Raw genomic sequence first — 23,869 nt, forward strand, 5'->3', positions numbered from 1 at the left:
ACCAAACATACCACCCACAGTTTAACCCTTTTTGGCACTCTTAGAAGCCCAAGCACAGAGTTCAGAGAAATGTGAGCACCTGTATGAAGAGAAGATGGGTACAAAGGAATGAGTGGGGGTTCCTCTTCACCATCCCTAAAACTGTGGCAGTATTTAGCAGCATCATTGATGAGGCTGGTCTCAGAACTGTGCAAACATCTGCCCTGCCTGGCCTCTCAATGAAAAACTTCTACCTCTTAACAGGTATTTCCACCAACTCGCTGGCCACCTCCCTGTTACAGGTTAGTAAACTGATCAAGCCTTTTATTTGAAAACATGAGGAGACACCTCCTTAGTTAAATAATAAAGAGAAGTCAAGATACGAAACACATGCCGAGGAATGAAATAGCTACATCAGCATAACAGATTCTGAGGCAGCATTAGATTCTTTCTGGGCATGTACGCAGTTTCAATTGAGTGTTCATTTTCCCTGCGACTCAATTTTCCATCCTGAGTTAAATCTCTAAAGGTAGAAGACAGACAAAGATGATTTCCCAAGATTGCTTCCAGCTTCTAGATCTTGGTGCCTAGAGTTTAAATTATTTTGTTCTTAAAGTGGAACAGCTTATTTCTAAAACATTAAATGTATGATACAGCAGAAGAGTTAATAGTCCTTGAATTTATTACCTCCTTCTCCCTTTCAAGAAATATCTGACATTCTCTTCCAGAGCAGGGGTAATAACCTCATTCCTCTCAGGATCCACAGTGCTAGGCTTAAAGTAGGGGTCTAGCATATTCTGAACTGACTTGAAATCACACATTTGGATCACTTAATAGTTAAGTTCCTACAAACATTAGGCATCCAAAGAGGGCCGAGGATACATCTTCGAAACAGATTATTTTTAAACGATGTGGATCTATGCATCCTGATGCAGATAGATCTCAAGAGATCTTGAGGAAAAGAAAGTGTGGAACAATACTTTCTTCATATGATTCAGATTATGTTGTTTAAAAGAGAAGCAACCCCAAACTATGTGTTTCTTTAGGTCTGTATCTCTGGATGCAGATGTATTAGAAAAGCAGCAACAACAGGAATGCTATCCAACGCACTGACGGCAGCCTCTAGGAGAGGATGGACTTGGAACTTCATCCGACCTTTGTATTTTTAACAACCAAAACTTATTAATTCAGGACTTGCGTTCCTAAAAGTAAGCAAAACGAAAAAAGGAGGTATAACAAATTTCTTATCACCAAGAGAATTCAGAAAAAATCAGCAGATAGGTCAATGTTGCATAGTTTATGAAAGCAAGGTGGAAATGCATAAAATCAGAGTGCCATGGAAAGGATAATGTGGGGGCATTTTTCAAATGCATCTTGTTCGAATGTACTCTGAAAGGTGGTATAAATTAGCAGAAAGTCACCCTAATGCACAGCAAATGCAAAGGCAGAGAGGCATTTGAAGGAGTCACTTATTTTAAAAACAAATCTTAAAGGAACAAGTTTAAGCATAGAAGTTAACATAGATGTATAATTACATTGAAAAATAATTTTCATTTTTGAGCTACATTTCCTTTTTGGAATTTAACAAACAGGTGAAAGAGATTTAGACTATAAAAGGAAAATTCGATTTAAGTTTTAAAAAGTTTGATGTTAATGGTTTTTGTGGGGATTTGAAAACTATCTAAAGATTTTGATGAAAATCTCTCCACATGAATATTTAACAAAACATCTACAAAGAGAAATTTTCTGTTGGTTGAAAATGGAATTTTTCCACCCACTCTATCAATATCTTTTTTCTTTATGATTTTGTTTAATTAGTATATTATTTTATTGTGAAACATTTCATGGCCAGTACAGAAAATCAGAAAGTACAAAAAGCAAAAAGGAAAAAATGAAAATATTCATAATTTAACCAGAAATATCTATCTTGGATTATGTCTTTGGCTAACCCTCTTATGCATATATATATTCATATTAAAAATGATATTTTTCAAAAACAATGTTAATGTATTGGAACATTTTTCATGCTATTGATTATTAAATATTTTAAAACTTGGGGACAAGAAGGCATCTTGTTCATCAAAGTTTTCTAGTTGAAAATTCACTCAATAAAAATCATTTGTAATCTCAAATCACTCACTTCATTTGATCCTCCCAAAATCTGGTGAGGGAGGAGGTGCAGGCACAATTGCAGGGAATGGAGCCAGAACTGTTAACATTCCTGGTGAGACAGCAAAGTCAGAGAGTGTCCACGAACTCCCCAAGTTCATACTCAGCTGGTGAGTAAAGGAGACGGGACCTGACCCCGGGCCTTCTAATAATAAATCCCAAATCCCACCTTCTGGACTATCACACTCACATGGCTTTCTCCCTTCTACCACTCAGGATTCTGCTCAGATGGAACCTCCTCAAAACCCCTTTCCTTTCTCATCTTGTTCCTTGCTGTCTCTGTGAGGACCATGACACTAAGTTGGTTTCCACCTGTAGGCTAGCACCAAGCACAGCATCCAGTATATAGTAAATGCTCAACAAAGGTTTGCTGATTGAACACCACACCATGGTGCCACTGGATCTCAACATGACCACAGTTTGGAGAGTTGTCAAAAGAGATGATGAACATAGGCTCTGACAAGCTAGCATATCTGTTTAGGTTAATCTGAGTAAACAGACTGAATCAATGTACTGGTTGGATTAAATTAAGTTCATTATTTTCATATCTGGGGAAAATCAATAAAACAAAAGAAGATTATGAGAAGCAGATAAAACAACCATTATTGAACTAAAAACAAACCCCAAAATAACAGCAGTTGATTTTTTTTAAAAAGTCTGTTTAGTGAAGAAGCAAAAAATTAATCAATACTTTTATACTATCTAAATAACCAGATGATAGGATAACCAGACTCTTGTCACTTCCTAATCAGCTATTTCTATGTGTATGATAGAAAATATTGGAGTACATCTTTGCAGTTTGTTTATTATTAGTTACTGTCCTTTATAAGAATGGACCAATAGGAAAGCCCCCTAGTGGCCAGTTACCGATTACATCGCTTTTTGGTTGGCACATTGAAATTTTTTAACTAAAAACAGTCCTGTACACGGCTGCATTTCTGTTTAAGCACTGTTTGTCAAAAGCACTTTTTTTAAGAAACCAGCTTTTCTCACAAATGTCTAAAAGTTCTACATTTGAAACATTTAGTCTCTAAGAATTCTTTGTCTTTCTCATGTTTACAAGCATAAGTAGTTCCTATATAAAGCTAAAGGAGGGCAAAAACTGTATTTCTCTATCTTCTTGACTACTTGGTCTATTTTAAACTTTTTCTTTTTTCTAACTATTTTCCCCAGTAATATTCACCCAAAGAAATGTGCAGTCACAGTATATTACTACACATTTCATACTGAAATGTCTTTATTAATTATAAAGTTAGTCTCCAACTTAAGTTAGTCTCACTAGAATAGTAGTATAGTTTTAAGTTGATACATTTGAAAATAATTTATTTGAATAACTTCATTTTCAAAAATACATATATAATTTGAATACTGTTGGGGTAAATGTGATGTCACCAGGAATTATAATACTGAAAGAAGTTAGTTCTCAAATCTTAAAAACAAAGCAACAAAATCTCAACTTACAGTTTTTGAAAATATAAGATATTTTTATTTTGAAAAATAATGTCAAACTGTATATATTTTAAATATATTTAATATTTATTCTAAAACCCATTTTCTTAAAAGTGAAATGTAATATCTGAAGCCTTTCCTGTAATGATAATTATTGCTAGCTGCATTGAGCGGAAACATTTTAATGATCCTTTTAAAGGATGCAGTAAAAACAAAACATGCAACCTTCAACCGATTCCACCTTTGTATAAAGTAACTCTTCTTTCGAGATTCACATTTCATCTGCAGACTGATACGATGCCATGGCATTTCAGGAAATGTAAATGCAAACGAAAGACAGTGATCAAAAATGAACGACTGATGGGTTTTATTTTGTTATTCTAGTACTCTTCCTCCAGTTTATGCAGTTTATTTTCACTAAGCCTTGTTATCTCTTTTTGTGTATTGTATTCCTTTCAATAAATGAGTGGCTTTGATCGTTTTTCAAAAATGAAAACACATATAGGCCATGTGTACTCATATTTTTCTGAACCTGTACAGAACTATGCAAAACAAAAAAGAACACATCTTTCTCTTTCCAAAACATGGCTGTGTTTCATTGCTAAATTTTTATACATCGTAATTTCTAGAGACCTCTTCTTAAATTGTCATTAGTGGAAGGTCATTCTGGCCATGTGAATTATTGTGAGATTTTTCATATACATAAAAAATAGAAAAAGGCTTCCCATTCAGGTATTTCAGTCGCTTTCCTAGTTTTGGTTGATATGATATACTTAACATTGGAGCCATTTAGAGATCACTTGTGACTCAGTTAAGGCAAGAATGAAAAACATTTCTTCAAAAGTTTCTTGAACTCAATTAAATGGTATCCCTACCTCCCCCTTCTCCCCTTGCCCTTTTGTAGGAGATGGCATGTTACTATGAAATATTACTGCCTTGCTTGGGCAACTTTATTTTGGGCTTTAGTTGTGGAGGAAGTGGAAAATTTTAAACATTTTAACCAAATGGATTAAAGAGATCATCTCTGTGCTTCCTTTGCGTGGGGTAAAAGGTCAGCTCTCACGCACTTCCAATCTCCTACTTTCCCCCAGCCAGTTGGCAATCCCCATGCCATGCTGCATGTATGGACAACAAGTCTTGAGGTCTTTTCTGTTAGAACATATAATCGCCCCGAGTTAGAAGTGGAAAATGGAAGCCTCTGATCATATGCTCATAAAAGGCAATTTCAGTGTCAGAACACTGGACTGAATAAATATAGAAAGGATTTATTATGAAGTTCTGTAGTGATGTTGGCACCAGCAGCAAACTGCTGGGCAACATTCTATAGCCAAAATCCAGGAACAAGCACAAACATTGAACCACTGTGTTCTTAGTGACAATAAGGAGAGTGGCTTTATGATTGGCTGGCATGGCCACAAAAGACACATGCTGGCATGTTTCAGGACATAAATGATAGACCTGCTGCTGGGAGTTTATAATTATTTAATCAAACCCAGACTGCAGGACCTGGAGACACATTGTTGTCCTCCCAAGAGTGGAAAAAGGACAGAACTAAAACACTGACAGGCTCCAGGGGGACGTGGAGGGGTCTGGGAGTGTGGAGGTGTGTGCTTTCCCTGGCCAGCCAGAGACCAGCACAGGCCCAATAAAGGGTCACTTCCCTTGGGCTACCTCTCCCTTGCAGCCAGGGCTGGTAGGAGGTGAGTTACCAATCATCCTCTTGATGTGCTGATGGAAGTGGAATTAATTATGTTTCCTTTCATGGAATGAAACTTATGTCCTGCTCTGAACAGGACACCACTCATTTGATCCAACTCTTTCACACACACACACACACACACACACACACACACACACACACACACACACACTCTTACAAAGGACTCCTGCCAGCCTCTTGCATTGTGTGTGCGTAGTTTTAAATCCTTGAAGACTAAAAAGCTCCACCCATTCAACCTTCATCACTGCATTTGGAAAGTAAGATGATGGACATGCTGTGGTCATGAAACATCCTGTGGCACTGGCTGTTTAGAGACAAGGGTCTGGGATGCAACTGGACTTTGTGCTTCAAATCAGCCTGTAATTCCATCCCAGACTGATGGAAAAAGAAAGTTGGGGATGGGGATGGGATTGAGGCTTTCACAAGCAATGACAGTGCGTTTTGGTGGAAAGAGAAAAAATTACTAAATTAAATTAGCATTACATTTCATTCCTAGCCCCTAATAGATTTGGAAATTTAAATAGCGTAGTCTCTTGAATTCGGTTGTTTCATGTAAACTTTAAGTTTCTATTTTAATGCCCCAAGAAATAGTGCATGAACTGATGATGTCATGAGGGCGTGGATTTTTAAAAGGGATATTAAGTTAAAGCAAACTGGCATCAGAGAAAATGAATTCAATATCATCTTCATGTAACTAATCAAAGTATCAATTCTTTTATTTCTCTTTCTGTACAGAAATGCTTTAAAGAGTGGATACTACCAGCCAAGCAAACAGGAATTCCTCCCTATTTCTTTCTCTTTGCAATCCTATGTGTAATCTTCACACTTGGGATACCATAAAACATTTACAATTATCCAAATTGATATTTTTTCTCTAAATATGATTTTTTTTCATTAAGTAGCTATGAAAATTGTACAAGTGGCACATGGATACATTTTCATTGTAAATAAAATGGTGAAAGAAGTGAGAGACCCCTCATTGCCCCCACTTTGTGGTTCTACTCCCTAACCCCAGAGGTAGCCATCATAATAGATTGGGTGTGTAGATTTCTTTCCCCCATATGTTCGTTCTTTGAAAGGAACAAATTTCAAAAACAAAGTATGGAAAATATTTAACCTTCTGCCACGATTATTAGGTTTGATGTTTAAGAGGGAAAAATGCCCAAACACATAAAAGTGGAAAATCCCCAAACAATTTGGTAAGATATGCATTGTAGATTTCTTCGTTCTGAGAAGTCCTCCAAAGGTTTGACAGACATACTTTTGAACATATGTAAAGACATCTCCACTTTTAGAAAATAAACTAAAAATGAGGTCGATTTTTTAAAAAATACAAAATCTTTTATCGGTTTCCAAAGGGGGGAAAAAGAATCAGAAGGAAAAAAATTAAACCATATTTCAACTACTCATGTATTATGTTCAACCAGTTTTGTCTTTTTTTTTTTTTTTTTGTCTGCAGTGCACTGGCATAATTCTCAAACAGCTTCAGGAGTTTGGGGATTTTAAACACAGTCTCTTGCCATGATATAAATGCACATTTAAAAAATTGTTGTTTGTTTTTAGCTGGCATTTTAACAGAATAATAATCTTCTTTTATTCCTTCTTTATATACCTTCAGTAATGCTAAAATAGTTTATGTAGAATCTATAATTAAACAAAGATGTGGGCTTACTTTATAGGTTGCAGTCAACATTCTAATTTTGTTTTATAAATGAATTAAGAGGAATTTAAGCTAGCAGAAGAGGTTGAGATGATGGTAATGAACAGTCTGCTTAAGTATAAAATGATCAAGCAAACACAGTAACGAAATTATCCAGAGCATCTTGAATCTTCCCTTTCATGCCCTATGAAGTTCCATGGGAATTTCCGTGCTCATGTTGCAAGCACCTCCCCTGACTAATAACTTATTGTTTACAGTTGCTAGCCTGTGCTGAATTTCTGTAAGGGCATTAATTATCAAGAATGCCATTTTCTATTGCCTGTCTGAGTAAGCTCAGAAATAGGACGACATTTTAAATACACCTTTAGGCTATACTCTGTCTTCGCATGATGCTAAATTCAGAGAACAAAAGACAAACCAAACTAAAAAACCACCAAGCCATTTCCTTGGCACCACATAGTCAACTAACCCAGCCAAAGTATTGAAGCCTCACGTTTTATTTGTTGTGTGTTTTTTTTTTAATGAGATCCAGAGAGAGAGAGAGAGAAAAGAGAGAGAACTCTGTAGCAAGAAGACACATGGTAATTCTACTTGAGAGGGTGCTGTGGGTGAAATGAAATACTCAGTCCTTGACCTTGAAGAATACACAGCCTGGTACAGAAGACTAGATAAACTGCATAAGATGAAAACATAATTCTGACCACAGTCAACAGAATGAGAGTCATACAGTAAAGTTCTAAAGAAACTTCATGGAAAGAACTATTTCTATGTTGTGTGTGTGTGTGTGTGTGTGTGTGTGTGTGTGTGTGTGTTGTGCTGTCTGTCCATCTTTAACAGGAAAATGGAATTGAGTGATAGTTCAGTGATTTTCAACTCAGCCATTTTTCTTCTTTTAAAGAAAGGTTTCTCTAAATATTAACAGCTTCATTAAATGCATTCCCTCAATAAGCATTTCTTCAACAATTGTAATGTTCCAGCAATATACTGGTGAGAGAGTTAACAATAATCAATAGGACAGGGACAGTTTGAAGGACATTTGATAGAAAAGGAATCTGAGGCCCAGTAGAACATGTTCTGAGAATAATAATTTTAATCTGGAAATCTTCCTATGCATTGTCAGTGTTGAAGGGGAGTTTGGAAATAACAGGGCAGTACAGGGATGCAGAGGGCTCACTCATCAGGTTTGGGAGGCAGAAGGTAACAGAGGGGGACACTCAAATGTGGCAGTAAGTGCAGGAACTCTTACAGGTGGACAGGAGTTATCAAGGGAAGGGATGAGAGGAGGAGCCAAGCTGGGGCACATTTAGAGGAATTCCAATACTCACATCAATGGGAAATAATGTTTGACCAGTGTTATTGTTTTGTTTGCTTGCACAGTGTAAGTCGTACTTCTTTGTCCTTTTCTGGAAATCACGAATGTGAATGTCATTTGCAGCATGCATTCGTGTAGTGGATGGAAGTTCTCCACGGACCAGGCTTTCTTCAAGGTAAATCGCTGCTATAACTCCAGGATAGACAACCACGTCTGGCTCTGAATGGGTGTCAGTAAATATAAATGTGGAAGTTTATCCACTGAGTACAGTCAAAATGTGATTCCCTTTAGTTTGAATTCATTGTTGCTAAGTTTACTGAAGTAAAGGGAAAGAATTCTCTAGAATTTTCTATTCTGGTACCACACGAAGTAATTAAAACCCCTACTTGAGGGGAATGTCTGTTTTTGGCCTTGATCATGTCATGTTGCCTAAAAGGAGTTTGGCTTCAGGACGAATTTCAGAGGCCACAGGCCAGTGAGTGTATCCAGTCCCGTTGGTGGCCCTGCCTTGGGTGGGTGAATACACCTGTGGAGCTATCAGTGGGTTCCTTAATATCACCGGGCTTTTCCTCAAATGGAGAGAGACTTGTTGGAAAAGATAAGAAATGTTTTTGTAAAATTCTCCTAAATGTGCCTCCTTTCATTATTAGAAATATAGTAGTTTCATTTCAAAGGAGAAAACTTTGTTGCCTATTCTTCAATGTTGAAGAGCTGAGGTGGCATTTATGGGTTCTATATCAATATTATAAAGTTAAACATGAACACTGATCATCTTCTTTTAGCTGTAACCAATCAGTGCAGCTAATTGGCTGAACTAGACTTTGCACTGAGTTTCCTTTAAGTTGAAGGAGAGCTGGGTGAATCTTCCCAATAGAAGAACATCTCAGATTTCTCCCCAAACTCTGACCTACCTCACTGCTGGAGGCTTTTAAAAGAACAGACAAAAATTTCAACTTTTACAGCATGAACTTCCTTTAGGGCTTCCAGTAAGACTGCTGTGCAATACCAGCCATAAAGGAGAGGGGGGAGGAAATTGGAAAATAAAGGCTAAGAAACTAGATAGGGGATGGCAAGTAAATATCAACTCTGATTGATTAATGGTTGCTGCTAGGAGCACCGGGTTGGAAGGATCAGAAAGTTACATCTGGGGTCATTGGAAAGACCACCATGATTGATGATCATTGTCTGCCTTAGCTACAGAGCCGGATATAGGCCCGGATGCAATGACTTGCCGTCACCAATAGTTGATAACATCCCTCTGACTCACACGTCCTGTGAGTCTACATAGGCAAAATTTTCATTTAGAAATAATAGATACTTTTTCAAAGATATAAGGATATAAAAGATTGCAGATTATAGGAAATTAGTGGCCTAGACCAAGCTCTTTCTTGAAGACTGCAGAGTCTACTGGGGAGGCCAATAAGGCACATAACTAAATAGACTAGAAGACCAAATATAGGGGTCCAAAAGTGACTAATTCTCAGTAGGTTTAGATGTGGTTTGTCCCTGCCAAAACTCATGTTGAAATTTAATCACCAATGTAGTGCTGTTGGGAGGTGGTACCTTTAAGAGGTGATTAGGTTTCTTTGTTTTGGTTTGTTTTTTGTTTTTTGTTTTTTTGAGACGGAGTCTCTCTCTGTCTCTAGGCTGGAGTGCAGTGGTGCGATCTCAGCCCACTGCAACCTCTGCCTCCCGGGTTCAGGCGATTCTCCGGCCTCAGCCTCCCAAGTAGCTGGGACTACAGGTGCAAGCCACCACGCCTGGCTAATTTTTGCATTTTTAGTAGAGACAGGGTTTCACCCTGTTGGCCAGGACAGTCTTGATCTCTTGACCTCGTGATCCGCCCACCTCAGCCTCCCAAAGTACTGGAATTACAGGCATGAACCACCAAGCCCAGCTGGTGATTAGGTTTTTAAGATGGATTTCTTGAGAGGCTGCATTAGTTTTACTGGGAATGGATTCGTTCTCATGAGAGACAGAGCTTCTCCTTTCTTCTGCTTTCTGCCATGAGTTGAAGCAGCTTGACGCCCTCACCAGATGGAATGCCAGATCTTGAACTTCCCAACCTCCACAACCATGAATTAAATAAGCCTCTTTTCTTTAGAAATTACACAGTCTTACTTTGTGTAAGTCTTATTCTGTTATAGTAACAAAAATAGACTAAGGTGGCATAGGGAAAATGTTCTGGAAAGGAGGGAATCAGAACTTGGCTTTAAAGGTAGAACAGTGGTCCAAAAGGCACAAAGGACAGAATTCCCTGCAGCAGGAACCCAGATGAGCAAAGGCCCTGAGATGGAGAAGGTCATGGGACATTTGGAGTCCTGGATTTGCTGAAGCAGCAGAAGAAAATAGTGAGTCTTAGAGGGAGGACGGAGGTGGAAGAGGGAGCTGCAAACATAGCCAGGACGTTAAGAACTACAAGAATTTGAATTTTATTCTCTAGGCAATGGGGAGCCACGGAAATCTTTGAAGCAGAGGAGTGTCCTATTCAGAACTCTTCTATGAAATGATTATTGTGCAGCAGGGTGGAAGCTGGATTAACAGGAGAAACACTGGAGGCAAGGAAATTCAATTTAAAGTCTACTGCAAGAGGTAAGGAGGGCTTGACCAAGGTCAGGGTCAGGGGCTCTAGAAAGAGGAGGTTGGGCACATGCCCCTGTGGGAGGGGAAGCTGGGGCAGCAGTGGCAGCCATCTCTTGTGTTCCAGGCCAGCAAGGTCTCTCTCTCAGTCCCAGACCCACACTGTTCTTCAGTAGGGGGCAGGAGGGCAAGAGATCTTGCTCTGGGGGAATAGGTCAGCAGGCTTCTGTTCTGAGAAAAATATGCCGACCTTTATCTTTTTCCTAGCGCCTTGACACCAACATGACCCTGACCGACATTTTCCTTTTTCGTCATGGCTGTACTTTTCCATTTAAATAAGATGCAAGCCCATTTCCATGGGGATTCCAGGAAGTCTGGAAGGGTGAGTCATCTCCCGACTTGGGATGCAGCAGGCACATTATTGCTCTGTTTTCAATCCTAGAATCTGGAAGTTGGGGAGGATCTTAAATATCCCATCTGACTTCCCTTAGGCAAGAAAGAAAGGTATGCAAACAGACCATCAACAATGCCAATGGGCCTCTGATGGTGAGGAAGACACAGAGGTTTGATGTGGGGAGAGGGGGAATAAAACTTCATGCCCTATCCGTACTGTGGCTGTCCTTAAACCACAGCTACAACAAAGAAGCCCATGTTTATTATGCTGTATTTGGGGAGGGAAGCAAATTGGCGCTGGATTGTCTCAGACCAATAAAATATTAAATTGCTATAGAAATAATACCTTGTCACGAAAGGGATCCCCTTTCATGTTAATACTTGCATATCAAATTAGGCTAATGCTATATTAGGCTGTTACAATACTGTGCTAATCCGGAGAGTGAATGAACTTAGATATGCATATTAGTATTTAGCTAAATTAATACAACCCACAGCCAAATGCTCCACCAACTATGAGCCTGATGTTCCTAACATGGTTGTAATTTACTGCAAATGTCTCCTCCAAGTCAGTGTCCTCCTTAGGAATTTTTATTGTCATAGTCCCTCAGTGTCAGGTCTTCCTGCTGTTGACTTAAATCATGGACATTTTAACCTATATTCAGATTCAAAATTAAACACATTTTGTAGCATGCTCAGATGATTCTGATGTTGTACGAGGGAATGTCTTTATTCCTTTGAGACATCTGGAGCAGGCTACCAGTCCATGTGGCCGATCCCTTTCTTGCCCTGTCCAGATGTTCCGCCTTAAAGAGTGTTGCTCTGTCTGAAGCAAACCAGCGTGATTCAGGAGCTTAGTACGTGAAAAGAGTCAAAAGGGCTCTTTTCACAGTTCCGTTGTTCACTCCCCTTTCCCAAAGATCAGGGAGAGGCTCTGAGGAAGATAGAGTGACTGAGCCTGTCTCTCTGTCTCACTGACAGATGTGGATATCCATCCAGGCTTTCTTTTCTAAGCCCTCTGCAATCCATCCTGGGATGGGGGTATTTGTAGTACAAGGACATTATTCTGAAATCTGTCAGTCTTCATGTTAAGTGGATTCTTACATGTTCACGCCTTGCTTATTTTAAAGTAAATTTATGTGTGGTCATAAGAGTGTTCTGAGACAGGGAGATTACTCCCGGAGCCATTCACTCTCTCAGAATGAATGGAAAGGGGGGCAGTTTGGCTTGGCAGTTCCTGAGATGACAGAGTTCCTTGGGGGTATTAGCCAGCTGTCCTGGTAGATGAAGGGTCTGGGACTGGTTAGACCAATCCTAGTAGCTGCAGTCCTACAGAGGATTCACCTAGAACAGCTCTACCTGAACTATGGACTGTGGACCAGCAGCATCAGCATCAACTAGGACTGGGTTAGAAATGCCCTGTCCCTGGTTTCATCCCAGACCCCCTGAATCAGAGTCTCCAAGCATCAGATCCAGGAATCTGTATTTTAACAAGCTTTTCCAGGTAGTTTTATGAATGCTAAAGTGTGAGAAGCATCAATCTAGCATGTGGAGTGTGTCATACCCTCAAACCATGGTTCAAACCAAACTTGCCCATTGCCCTGATATAGTCATTACCATGACAGCCTCTTTCACTTCCAACCTGTATGTTTTAGAAACTTAACCATGAATGAAGCCCAAGTTCACATCCTTTCTCAGCTCCTGACAGTCTTTCACAAGCTGCTGGGATACTTCAGAATTACTAGTTTAAAATATAGGGCTGGGAATGTAGTATGGAATTAAACATAAATAGATTTCATAGTCAAAGACTCATGACACCCACAAGTGTGCTGAAAAAGATTTATATTCAACCAACAATATTTTACATTTTGATAAGCTGTTTGAAAAATGTTTCCAAAGCTTATTATAAGAGATCATGTCATTTTCTCTGCTCACACAGTGGAGTAAAGGATAGAGCTGACATTACTCCCATTTGATAGAAAAAGAATCTGAGGCCCAGTAGAACATGTTCTGAGAATAATAATTTTAATCTGGAAATCTTCCTATGCATTATCAGACTTCAGATTGGGCATGGCGGGCGGATCACCTGAGGTCAGGAGTTCGACACCAGCCGGGCCAACATGATGAAACCCTGTCTCTACTAAAAAAAAAAAAAAAAAATTAGCTGGGCGTGGTGGCACACACCTGTAATCCCAGCTACTTGGGAGGCTGAAGCAGAAGAATCACTTGAACCCGGGAGGCAGAGGCTGCAGTGAGCCATGATCGCACCACTGCAATCCAGCCTGGGCAACAAGAACAAAACTCCATTTCAAAAAAAAATTTTTTTTCAAAACGTTTCTGGTGGAGTGCGTTGCTAAGGTCCACAGTCAGGAGGAAGGTCTATCTATTGAATCAGATTAGTCTGTCCTGTGGCATTCCATCTATGGGAACTTTCAACCCCACATGACGTGGGAGGTCCAGTTCCCACACAGGCAACAGGGACAGAAGGGGTACATTCTCCATTTTCTGGAGTTCCACCAGGCACCAGGACCATCTTTCAGTGGGCAGATGACCCAATACCCCACTGGAAGCCCAACAGTGTTTTGATTTTAATGACTCCTGAGCTGAAGATGTCCCACTTAAACCAAAGCTGGGCAACCACTCAGCAGTCGGTTAATACTTAGACTATTTAGTCATTTGAAACAATGCAATTAAGGATGAATCATGGCTCAGTAACCTAAACAAAATCAAATTAACAAATGGGAAGCACTCCCTTTGGTCTGGGAGGCTAATTCATAACCTCTCACCTCAAAGTTCCCTGAACCTTTTATAGATTTCAGGGCACCCAGACTCCGAACTCCTTCCCCATTTCAGCACAGACTCAGTTGTGGCTCCTGGGTTTAAAGCTGATGACTGAAAGGAGAGGGCACTCTGAAGGGGCTGGGCATGGGCACTGGTATTATAGGGAAGTGGATATTTGTGCAGACACTGGGATCACACAGACTACAACATGAGTCCCAGCTCTACCCTTTACTACTAGCAAAGTGACTTTGGATGAGTTATTTAATCAGTTTTCCTGTCTGAAATATTGAAATAAGAATAGTAACTTGCGTGTGTGTGTATACATGTGTATGTGTGTATGTATATATATGTGTGTGTGTGTTAGTGCATATATATACATTTATATATAACCACACACATATACTACACATTATCTAGTAAGGATAACTATGAATTTGTTATGCTTTTGAATCAAGTCTAAAATACCATTGCAGAAGCATAACTCATTACCAGATAGTTTCCTATATTAGATGTAAAACTCCAGTTTTCCAACATGGTGAAACCCCATCTCTACTAAAAATACAAAAATTAGCCAGGCGTGGTGGCATGCGCCTGTAATCCCAGCTACTCAGGAGGCTGAGGCAGGAGAATCGCTTGAACCCAGGAGGCAGGGTTGCAGTGAGTCGAGATCACACCATTGCACTCCAGCCTGGGCAACAGAGTGAGTCTCCGTCTGAAAAAAAAAAAAACAAACTCCAGTTTTCCTCTTGATATTAAACTATGATAATTAATGTATTTGAAATTCTGGAGATTTCAATAGGATCATAGGAACCTGGAATGTAAAAGAAGTTTACCTGGTTTTTTGGGTTTTTAATAATTTCTATATTTTAATTTTTGTGGGTACATAGTAGGTGTGTATATTTACGGGGTACATGAGGTGTTTTGATATGGGCATGCAATGCACAATCATCATATTATGTAAAATGGGGTATCAATCCTCTCAAGCATTTATCCTTTGTGTTACCATCAATCCAATTATACTCTTAGTTATTTGAAAATGTATAGTTAAATTATTATCGGCTATAGTCATCCTGTTGTGGTATCAAATACTAGATCTTAATCTTTCTATTTTTTTTTTTGTACCCATTAACCATCTCCATCTCCCTGGCATCCTCCCACCACCCTTTCCAGCCTCTGGTAACCATCCTTCTACCCTCTGTCTCCATGAGTTCAATTGTTGTGATGTTTAGATCCCACAAATAAATGAGAACAAGCAATGTTTGTCTTTCTATGCCAGGCTTATTTCACTTAGCATAATGACCTCCAGTTCCATCCATGTTGTTGCAAATGACAAGATCTCATTCCTTTATTATGGCTGAATAGTACTCCATTGTGTATAAGCACCACATTTTCTTTACCCATTCATCTGTTGATGGACACTTAGGTTGCTTCTAAATCTTGGCTATTGCCAACAGTACTGCAACAAACATGGGAGTACAGATAGCTCTTCAATACACTGATTTCCTTTCTTTTGGGTACATACCCAGCAGTAGGATTGCTGAATCATATGGTAGCTTTGTTTTTAGTTTTTTGAGGAACCTCCAAACTGTTCTCTATAGTGGTTGTATTAATTTACATTCCCACCAACAGTGTATGAGGGTTCCCTTTTCTCCACATCCTCATCAGCATTTGTTATTGCCTGACTTTTGGATATAAGCCATTTTAACTGGGGTGAGATGGTATCTCTTTGTAGTTTTCATTTGCCTTTCTCTGACGATCAATGACGTTGAGCATCTTTTCATGTGCCTATTGGCTACTTATGTCTTCTTTTGAGAAATGTCTATTCAAATATCTTTCCCCTTTTTAAATTGAATTATTAGATTTTTTACTATAGAGTTGTTGAGCTTCTTATATATTCTGGTTATTAATCCCTTGTCAGATGGATAGTTTGCAAATATTTTCTCCCATTTTGCGGGTTGTCGCTTCACTCTGTTTTTGTTTCCTTTGTTTTGCAGAAGCTTTTTAACTTGATGTGATCCCACTTGTTCATTTTTGCATTGGTTGCCTGTGTTTGTACGGTATTGCTCAAGAAGTTTTTTGGCCCATACCAATGGCCTAGAGAGTTTCTCCAATGTTTTCTTGTAGTTTCACAGTTTTACAGTTTTTTAGAACTTGATCCATGGAAACGTGGTGACTTGTCCAAGTTTGTGCCATTTGAGACAAAAGTGTGAATGGGATCTGTCCCCATCCAGTAATCAACTTCTCTTCAAAACAGAGAGAAGCCAGCGTTTCCCATCTGAAAAGATGTGTTCTCTGTAGCAGTATAATTCAGCAGAAATATAATGTGAGTTACATAACTAATTTTAAATTCTCTAGTAGTCACATTTTAAAATGTAAAAACAGGTAAAATTAAGTGTAAAAATATGTTCTATTAAATCCAATATACCTAAAATACTACCATTTCAACATATAATCAATATAAAATTTATTAGTGACATATTATACATTATTTTTTGTACTCCATCTTTGAAATCCAGAGTGTGTCTTACTCTTAAAGTACCTCGCATTTCAGATGCCAAGTTTTCATCAGACATATTTGACCTGTATTTAGATTTCATAAAATTTACAGGCAAAAAGATATATCTCCATACCCAAGTTATTCCAAACATACTTAAAGCTTTCCAATATCTAATTTAGTATTAATTTTTAAATTAAAATTAATATTAAATAAAATTTAAAATTCAATTCATCAGTTGCACTAGCCATACATTTCAAGGCTACATTTGTATGGCTACATTTCAAAGGCTTAATAGTCACATGTGGCCAGTAGTTGCCGTATTGGAATGCACAGCTCTAATCTCTTCCAGCCCTAAGATTCTAAGCCTTGAGGAACATTGCTACAGTCTCCTACATAAAGATGATCTAAAGATGGTGATGGAGGCTGGGTGCAGTGGTTCACACTTGTAATCCCAACGATTTGGGAGGCTGAGGCAGGCAGATCACCTGAGGTCAGGAGTTCGAGGCCAGCCTGGCCAACATGGTGAAACCCCATCTCTACTAAAAATACAAAATTAGCCGGGTGTGGTGGTGCATGCCTGTAATCCCAGCTACTCAGGAGGCTGAGGCAGGAGAATCGCTTGAACCTGGGAGGCGGAGTTTGCAGTGAGCCAAGATTGCGCCACTGCACTCCAGCCTGTGTGACAGAGCGAGACTCCATCTTGAAAAAAATAAAAATAAAAAAATAAAAACAATAAAGATGATAATGGAGGAGGTAGATGGCTTGCCTGGAGAGATGACAGATTCACCATTAAAAGCTCTGGCCCTTGCTTGGGTGAACTTGGGTGAACGTCTTGTTTAACCTGCCTGAACTTCAGTTAGCTCGCACATGAAATGGGGATTATAACAATTACTTCATAAAGTTACCAGAATGGTGCACATGCTAGTGAATGTAAAGTGCTGAGTCCAGGACAGGGATAGTAAGTGCAGAATAAAATCTAGTCCAACAGTTTCTGAACAGGCAGCTCTACATTTCTGGTTGTTTCCATTTAACGAACATAAACACTTTACAAAGAGCTTGTGCTTGATAGTGGAGCCACTGCAGTTGCCTCTTAATCTCTAGTCATGTTCCTTATACCTTTGGAAACATTCCCCTGATATCTCTGCAGTTAGAAAGAATCACTACTAGGTGATGTGATGAGGCCAAATGCTCTTTTTTGACGCCACGCTTTTGCATTTGCTGTTCCCTTTTCCTGGAATGCCCTTCCTGGTTCCCTCTTTTTTGCCTGGCAAATTCCTACTCATTTTTCAGAACCTAGTTCAAAGACCCTCTTGGGACTCTGTCAAACAGAATTATTCAAATCTTCCAAGCATTCTCTCATTTATATACTTCAAAGAAATTGAATTTACTTAAAAAAAAATGCAGTTTCCGAGGGGCAGGGAGGAAGAATAGTAGCAATAGTAAACAATAACGATGTCTGTTAATGTCTGGCACTTTACATGGATTATTTTATCCAATCCTAATAACAACCCTGAGAGAGGTTATATGATTCTCCTTCAGAAATGAGGAACCCTGGCCGAGAGGTCCAATTTTAGAGTCCTGTTTTCAACCACTGTGCAGCACACACTTGCCATTTTGGATAATGTGACAGACCTTGCTATTGCCTCCCTCAAAATCCACTCTCCTTTTTTTCTCAATAAGAGAACTCCAGATTTGTCTGAGGTATCAGTGTGCCCAGTTAAAGAAATTCATTTCCCCAGACTCCCCTGAAGCTTAGTCACGTGACTCTCATCTGGCCAATGAAATGTAAGTGCAAAGTCCACTGTGAAAGGCTCCTGGGACAGATGACTCTGGAGAGGACTTTGTTTCTTATCATTTTTTTCTTGTTCTAGCCTAAAGTTTGCACCCGATGCCTGGACTCAGAGTAGCCATCTTGTGGCTGTGAAGTCAAAAGAGACACTAGAAGGATTACAAGACAGGGAGCTAGGAGGAACCATGGTCTTTGAAAGACTTTCTGTTAGGTTACCAATATTAAATCTATTTGATTCAGCCACTACAGTCAGATTTTAGCTACAAGCAGCCAAATGCAATCCGAGTTAATAAAGAGAATTTAGAGCCAGCCAGGAAACCCATCAGGCTACATTTGATTCCTTCCTCTTCACAGATTGCTAATTGTTAGAATCTCTTCTAATGTGGCATTTGATGCAGGGACTTAGCTTTGTCATTTCAATGGACTGGACAAGTGTCTTTTCCTCTTTGTACAAACTGATTCTGTCACCACCAAGACATTTCCCAAGGAGAGAGATTTTCTTGGCTGACTGAGGTCATTCTTCCTGGACGACCTGCAGAGTTTCCCACAAATAGCATGGAGATTCATCTGGCAAAACTAAAACTTACATGATCAGAGTGGCACAGATTCCTGCCTATCCTTCAGGCCAGAAGCCATGCTGCGTGGAAGCCAGGGGCTCAGAGTTTCCAAAGCCATCAAACAGTCACCTACAAATGAAGTCTGTGACAGGGGTTGGCAAACTACAATCAGCAAGCCAAATTCAGCCTGCAGCCTGCTTTTGTTAATTAAGGTTTTTTTTTTTTGAAACACGAACATGCTCATTTGTTTCTATGTTGTTTGTGGATGTCTTTGCACTACAATGGCAGAGTTGAGTGGTTTCAACAGAGACTATACAGCCCATGAGGCCTAAAATCTTTGCTCTCTAGATCTCCACAGAAAAAGTTTGCTAATCCCCACCTTTGGAGCAACTAGTTATGGAAGACAGACATGACAGAGACTAAACAATAAGAAGAAATGACAACTCCAGCCCCCTTTTACCCATGGCAGCCATAGTGCCAATTAGATTCTTGCTACATTCTGGAAGGTGCATTTGAATGGTCCATTTTGTGAGTATTCTGAGGGCCCTTAACAACTTTCCTGAGGTGACATCTAGTGACTGATGAAGCCAGGATCATAACCCAATTCCGTCTGCATCTAAAGACCATGATTTTAATTATTAATCCTTAATCATTACATTATATTCCTCCTCTTAAGCTTAATTCAATCTCTACAGTAAATACTGAAGGTGAAAACAGAGAGCATTTTTTTATGTATGTATGTATGTTTGAGACAGAGTCTTGCTCTGTCGCCCAGGTTGGAGTTCACTGGTGTGATCTCGGCTCACTGCAACCTCCACCTCCCAGGTTCAAGCGATTCTCCTGCCTCAGCCTCCTGAGTAGCTGGGATTACAGGCACCTGTCACCACATCCAGCTAATTTTTTGTATTTTTAGTAGAGATGGGGTTTCACCATGTTGGCCAGACTGGTCTAGAACTCCTGACCTCAAGTGATCCACCTGCCTCAGTAACCCAAAGTGCTGGGATTACAGGTGTGAGCCACCATGCAGGCCTGGCCAGCCAGAGAGCATTTTAAATTTCAAAATGACTATGTGGAAGAAGAAAATTTACTTAGCTCAGACAGGTCCACAACATAGAAGGGTACGTGCCTCCAAAGATGAGGAGAAGAAAAAGAGATATGGGATCCCAAATGGGGGGAATAAAAGTACTTGTGAGAATAGAGGGATCAATTTCTCTGCTCAAACAGGGCTACCTTCAGTGTCAGCTCAGGTGAACGGGCTCCCCAAATAGTGCACCTTTCACTGGGTGACATAGCACCTGAAGTGCCACCATTAGCCCTTCAACTGAAGGATGCGCTATCACCAAAGGATAGTGCCAATCTAGTGGGAAGCCGCTGTGGGTCTGAGTCACAGGACTTAGTCTTCACTCCTCACCCTAGCTCCTTGCAAGATATCAGTGACTACGATAAGAATGAGATGACTTCATGCTTGAGAAAAAGAGAAGTATTCAACAGATGTTAAGACAGAGGATCTGTGCTGAGGCCTCGGAATTTGTAGCATATTTTTAGCCCAGGCAAGTCATACTGTAGGGGAGTACATGTGGAAAGAGCTGGCAGTGTTTGAAGACTTAGTGTTAGTCTAGTGTGAGCCCAAGGTAGGAGGCAGCCACTGGAAAAGGTAATTTAGTCTCTGGTGTGAATCGAGATATGGTATCCAGGGCATAGGAGATAATAACGTCATGAGGCAGAGCACACCTATTGTGTGTGTAAGTTCCAGGAACTAGCAGTTGAGAAGGTGGAGGTGAAGGATGTGAAGGGTCTGGAGACAAACAATTGTCCCTTCATCCCAAAATTTTGAGAGCAGGCTATATGCAAGGCATAAGGGTCTTTATTGGATATGCAATCAATTTTACTTTTGAGCAGGGGATACAGATATTAAACCAATTCTCACACAAGCGTAGAATTAGGAAGCATGGGCTGTATAATAAGGGAAAGGGCAGAGTGCTGAGGCAGGGGGTAATAGGAACCCTAAGAGAGACTAGTTGTCTGGGAAGGCCTCTGAGAAGGTGACAGTTTAAACTAAGACCTAAGAGGTCAGTGGGAGGCAGCCTCTCAGTAAGTGACGGAAGAGCATTTCAGGAAGAGGGAACAGCAAGGACAGAGGCCTGGAGGTGGGAAAGAGCCAGTTGGGAATGGAGAGGAGAGTGTAGCTGGAGCTTCGTGAAGAAAAGGCACTGTTAAATTTTCAGATAGGGAGGAGGAGGATGTCTCAGGGCATTAGGCCAATTTAGAGAGTTGGGTTTCAATCCAAGTTCCATGAAGAACCACTGAAGTGTTGTAAGTAGGGACAAGATAGGATTATTTATATTTTCTGCTTTGGCTGCCATGGACATTAGAGGAGTCAAAATATCAAAGGCTAGCTATGAGGCTACTGCAATAATCCAGATGAAAGGGGATGACAATAGCACTGAGCAAAGGCTGGAAGGCCTGGAGAGTTGAGTCCTGGATAAACAAGTCTTAGGAAGGAATAGAGTGCTTGCCTTCTCATCTCCAAGGAGCCTCGATGTGAAAGAGGGACTTACTAGACTTACCCTCAGTCTTGCCCAGGAAAGAATAAGTAGCAGTGGCAGGAAGCTATTGAGGAGGAGGTTCCACTCAACACACAGAACTTCCAAGCAGGCAGGCATATCTGCTCACAGCTTGGGCTTCCTGGAGAGCAGGAAGTGTCCTAAGACTGGAGATCTTCACCCACAGCCTGGATCCTGCCTTCCAAAGCATATTGTAGGTTGGGGCTTCCAAAATCTTATTCTACAGCCTTACAAAATCAAGAAATGCTCTGGGAGCAAACAGTTCCGTAGTCAATTAAACATGAGACATATGGTATGCACTGTACCTGTGGTGGGTCACCTCATGCCTGATCACGTTCATCAACAGCACTGAGAAGTCCTGCTGCTAAGAAATTAACTCAGCAAAGTTTAAGCCACCATTTTTCAAACTTATTTGGCCATGGAACTCTATGTGTACCTGCCTGTTAATATTCTGTGAAACTAGTGGTCCCTGGAACATCCTTTACGGAACATTACTGTAGAGAATTTCTATGTAAGTTGAAGGGTGGATTCTAACATTTCTCCCAAGCCTACAGTCTGATGTTCTGTGTTAGGTCTTATTGATTCTCACAGTTTCCTTTCGCAAGTCAGATATTTCTGATAGGAGAGGAGTTCCAGTGTGGAGAATCGTAATGCATGTAAACAGTGTTGTCTGTGGATTTAAACCTTATTCTCACATTGACTAGGTCAGTGTTTTGAGTACTCTTTAATCTCGGAATATCTGTTTCCTCATTTGTAAAATGGGAAAAATATTAGTACCAACCACAAAAGTTGTGGGAATGCTTAAATTGAATTAAAGGACAGCAAGCATTCAATTATCGGCAGCATAAAATCAGGAAGGCATAGCCCTGGGGGTTACCATTACCTAGTAAACCAGGCCAATGATTTTGAAAATACAGCATGCATACCCACACATCAGCACCAGCATCCTTTGGAGGACATGTTACAGTACAGGATGCTAGGCCCTCACCAAGACCTTCTGATACAATGGACCTGAGGTGGGGCCTGAGAATTTGCACTTCTAACAAATTCCCAGATGATGTTGATGCTGCTGCTGGTCCAGGGACCATACTTTGAGAACCACTGGACTAGATGGGTGCTCAAAATATCTGCAAACTCCTTTCCACTCTGGCCTACAGGATCAGGCTTAATTTATAGGTTAGTGAGACAAACCCAGAATGACTTTATTGTTATGTAATTTCCTTCTTGGGGCCCAAGCTTGTCTCTAAAAGAGAGCCCCTTCCCCACCCCACAGGTGCATTAGTGCGTATTGGGGAAGGATACAGGAAGTGCGAACACATTCTGGAGGGGGAGGATCATGCTGGCCTGCACATGGTGAGGCCCCTGTGGTACAGATGCGCTGAATCAAAGACCTGTCTCCCATTTTCCCTCCAGGCCTGGCTTGGCTCCTGGAGAGGCAATTAAACTTTGGTTCCATTTTGAGCCTTTTTCCACCCAGTTAGGAGCCTCTCTGGAGGATTTTCCTCCTTTCTGGGAGCTCCTAAAAAGACAAGCCCTTTTCTTTGGCTTGTCTCCATTTTTCCCAGGGGTTTATGCATTGAATTTTTTTTTTAATACCCACCCTGTATTTGTGGATTCAAAGTGGTTTTGCAAGTTCTGACACTTTTCCTGGTACCATGTTGAAGACAGAGGCTGAGGAGATGATCTGAGGGGATGCAGTATTTATGAACTATGATATTTTCTAAAAACACCTGGCATTTATATGAACTAGGGTTTTTAATAAGGTAACCTCTCTGAGTTTGGCATTCAAATAGAAAACATGCGTATTATGCTTTCCTTGCATGTAAGGAATCTCGTTGAAAGTACCCAGCACTCAGATAGTGTTTTTGTAAACAGTGATGATTTTAGTCTATGGTGAATCCTAAATTAGACACAACATATGCGATATTGCAATATTTAATAATTTCCCTCTGTTTATTTTCGTTTAAGGAGTGATAAATGGGAATGTCATCTTTGTATCACATCACCCCGAAGGACTTTGCTGTGACAGTTGTAATGTGGTGCCCGGAAGGGTGAAGGAACCACATAAAGTGCCCAGAGCAGATGGCTGATGGCCGGCTCCTCACTGGTGCATGCCCAGTCTCCCCAGCCCCCAAGTCCCTCACCCCTAGCTGGATTCCTGTCCTACCACAGGAGACTTGGAGCTTCCAACAACATGCTAATATTTTCTTTTTAAATAAAAACGTCACTTTTCTGGAAGGCCTAATATAAACAGCTTCTACTCTTAAGTCTCCAAGAAGAGATGCTGGAAGAATGGTTTCTTCAAAGGCAAAAGAATCGCAAAAGGGTTTATACAGCAACTGTATGTAAACTTGGGCAAGTTGTTTAGACTCTCTACCTTCGTTTCCTCACCTGTTAAGTGGGTGGTGGTTGCAGTGGG

General features: G+C 40.2%; 1 long non-coding RNA gene across 1 annotated transcript; it reads left to right on the forward strand.

The window, feature by feature from the left end:
• Positions 1–37: 37 nt before the first annotated feature.
• LOC104005575 (uncharacterized) lies at positions 38–23,638 on the forward strand. Its single transcript, XR_678966.3, has 5 exons — positions 38–281; positions 8,355–8,464; positions 10,733–10,881; positions 11,137–11,251; positions 23,419–23,638. It is a non-coding gene; the product is annotated as an uncharacterized LOC104005575 (long non-coding RNA).
• Positions 23,639–23,869: the final 231 nt, after the last annotated feature.

This window comes from Pan troglodytes, chromosome 2, assembly GCF_028858775.2.
Source record: "Pan troglodytes isolate AG18354 chromosome 2, NHGRI_mPanTro3-v2.0_pri, whole genome shotgun sequence".
Taxonomy (NCBI): domain Eukaryota; kingdom Metazoa; phylum Chordata; class Mammalia; order Primates; family Hominidae; genus Pan; species Pan troglodytes.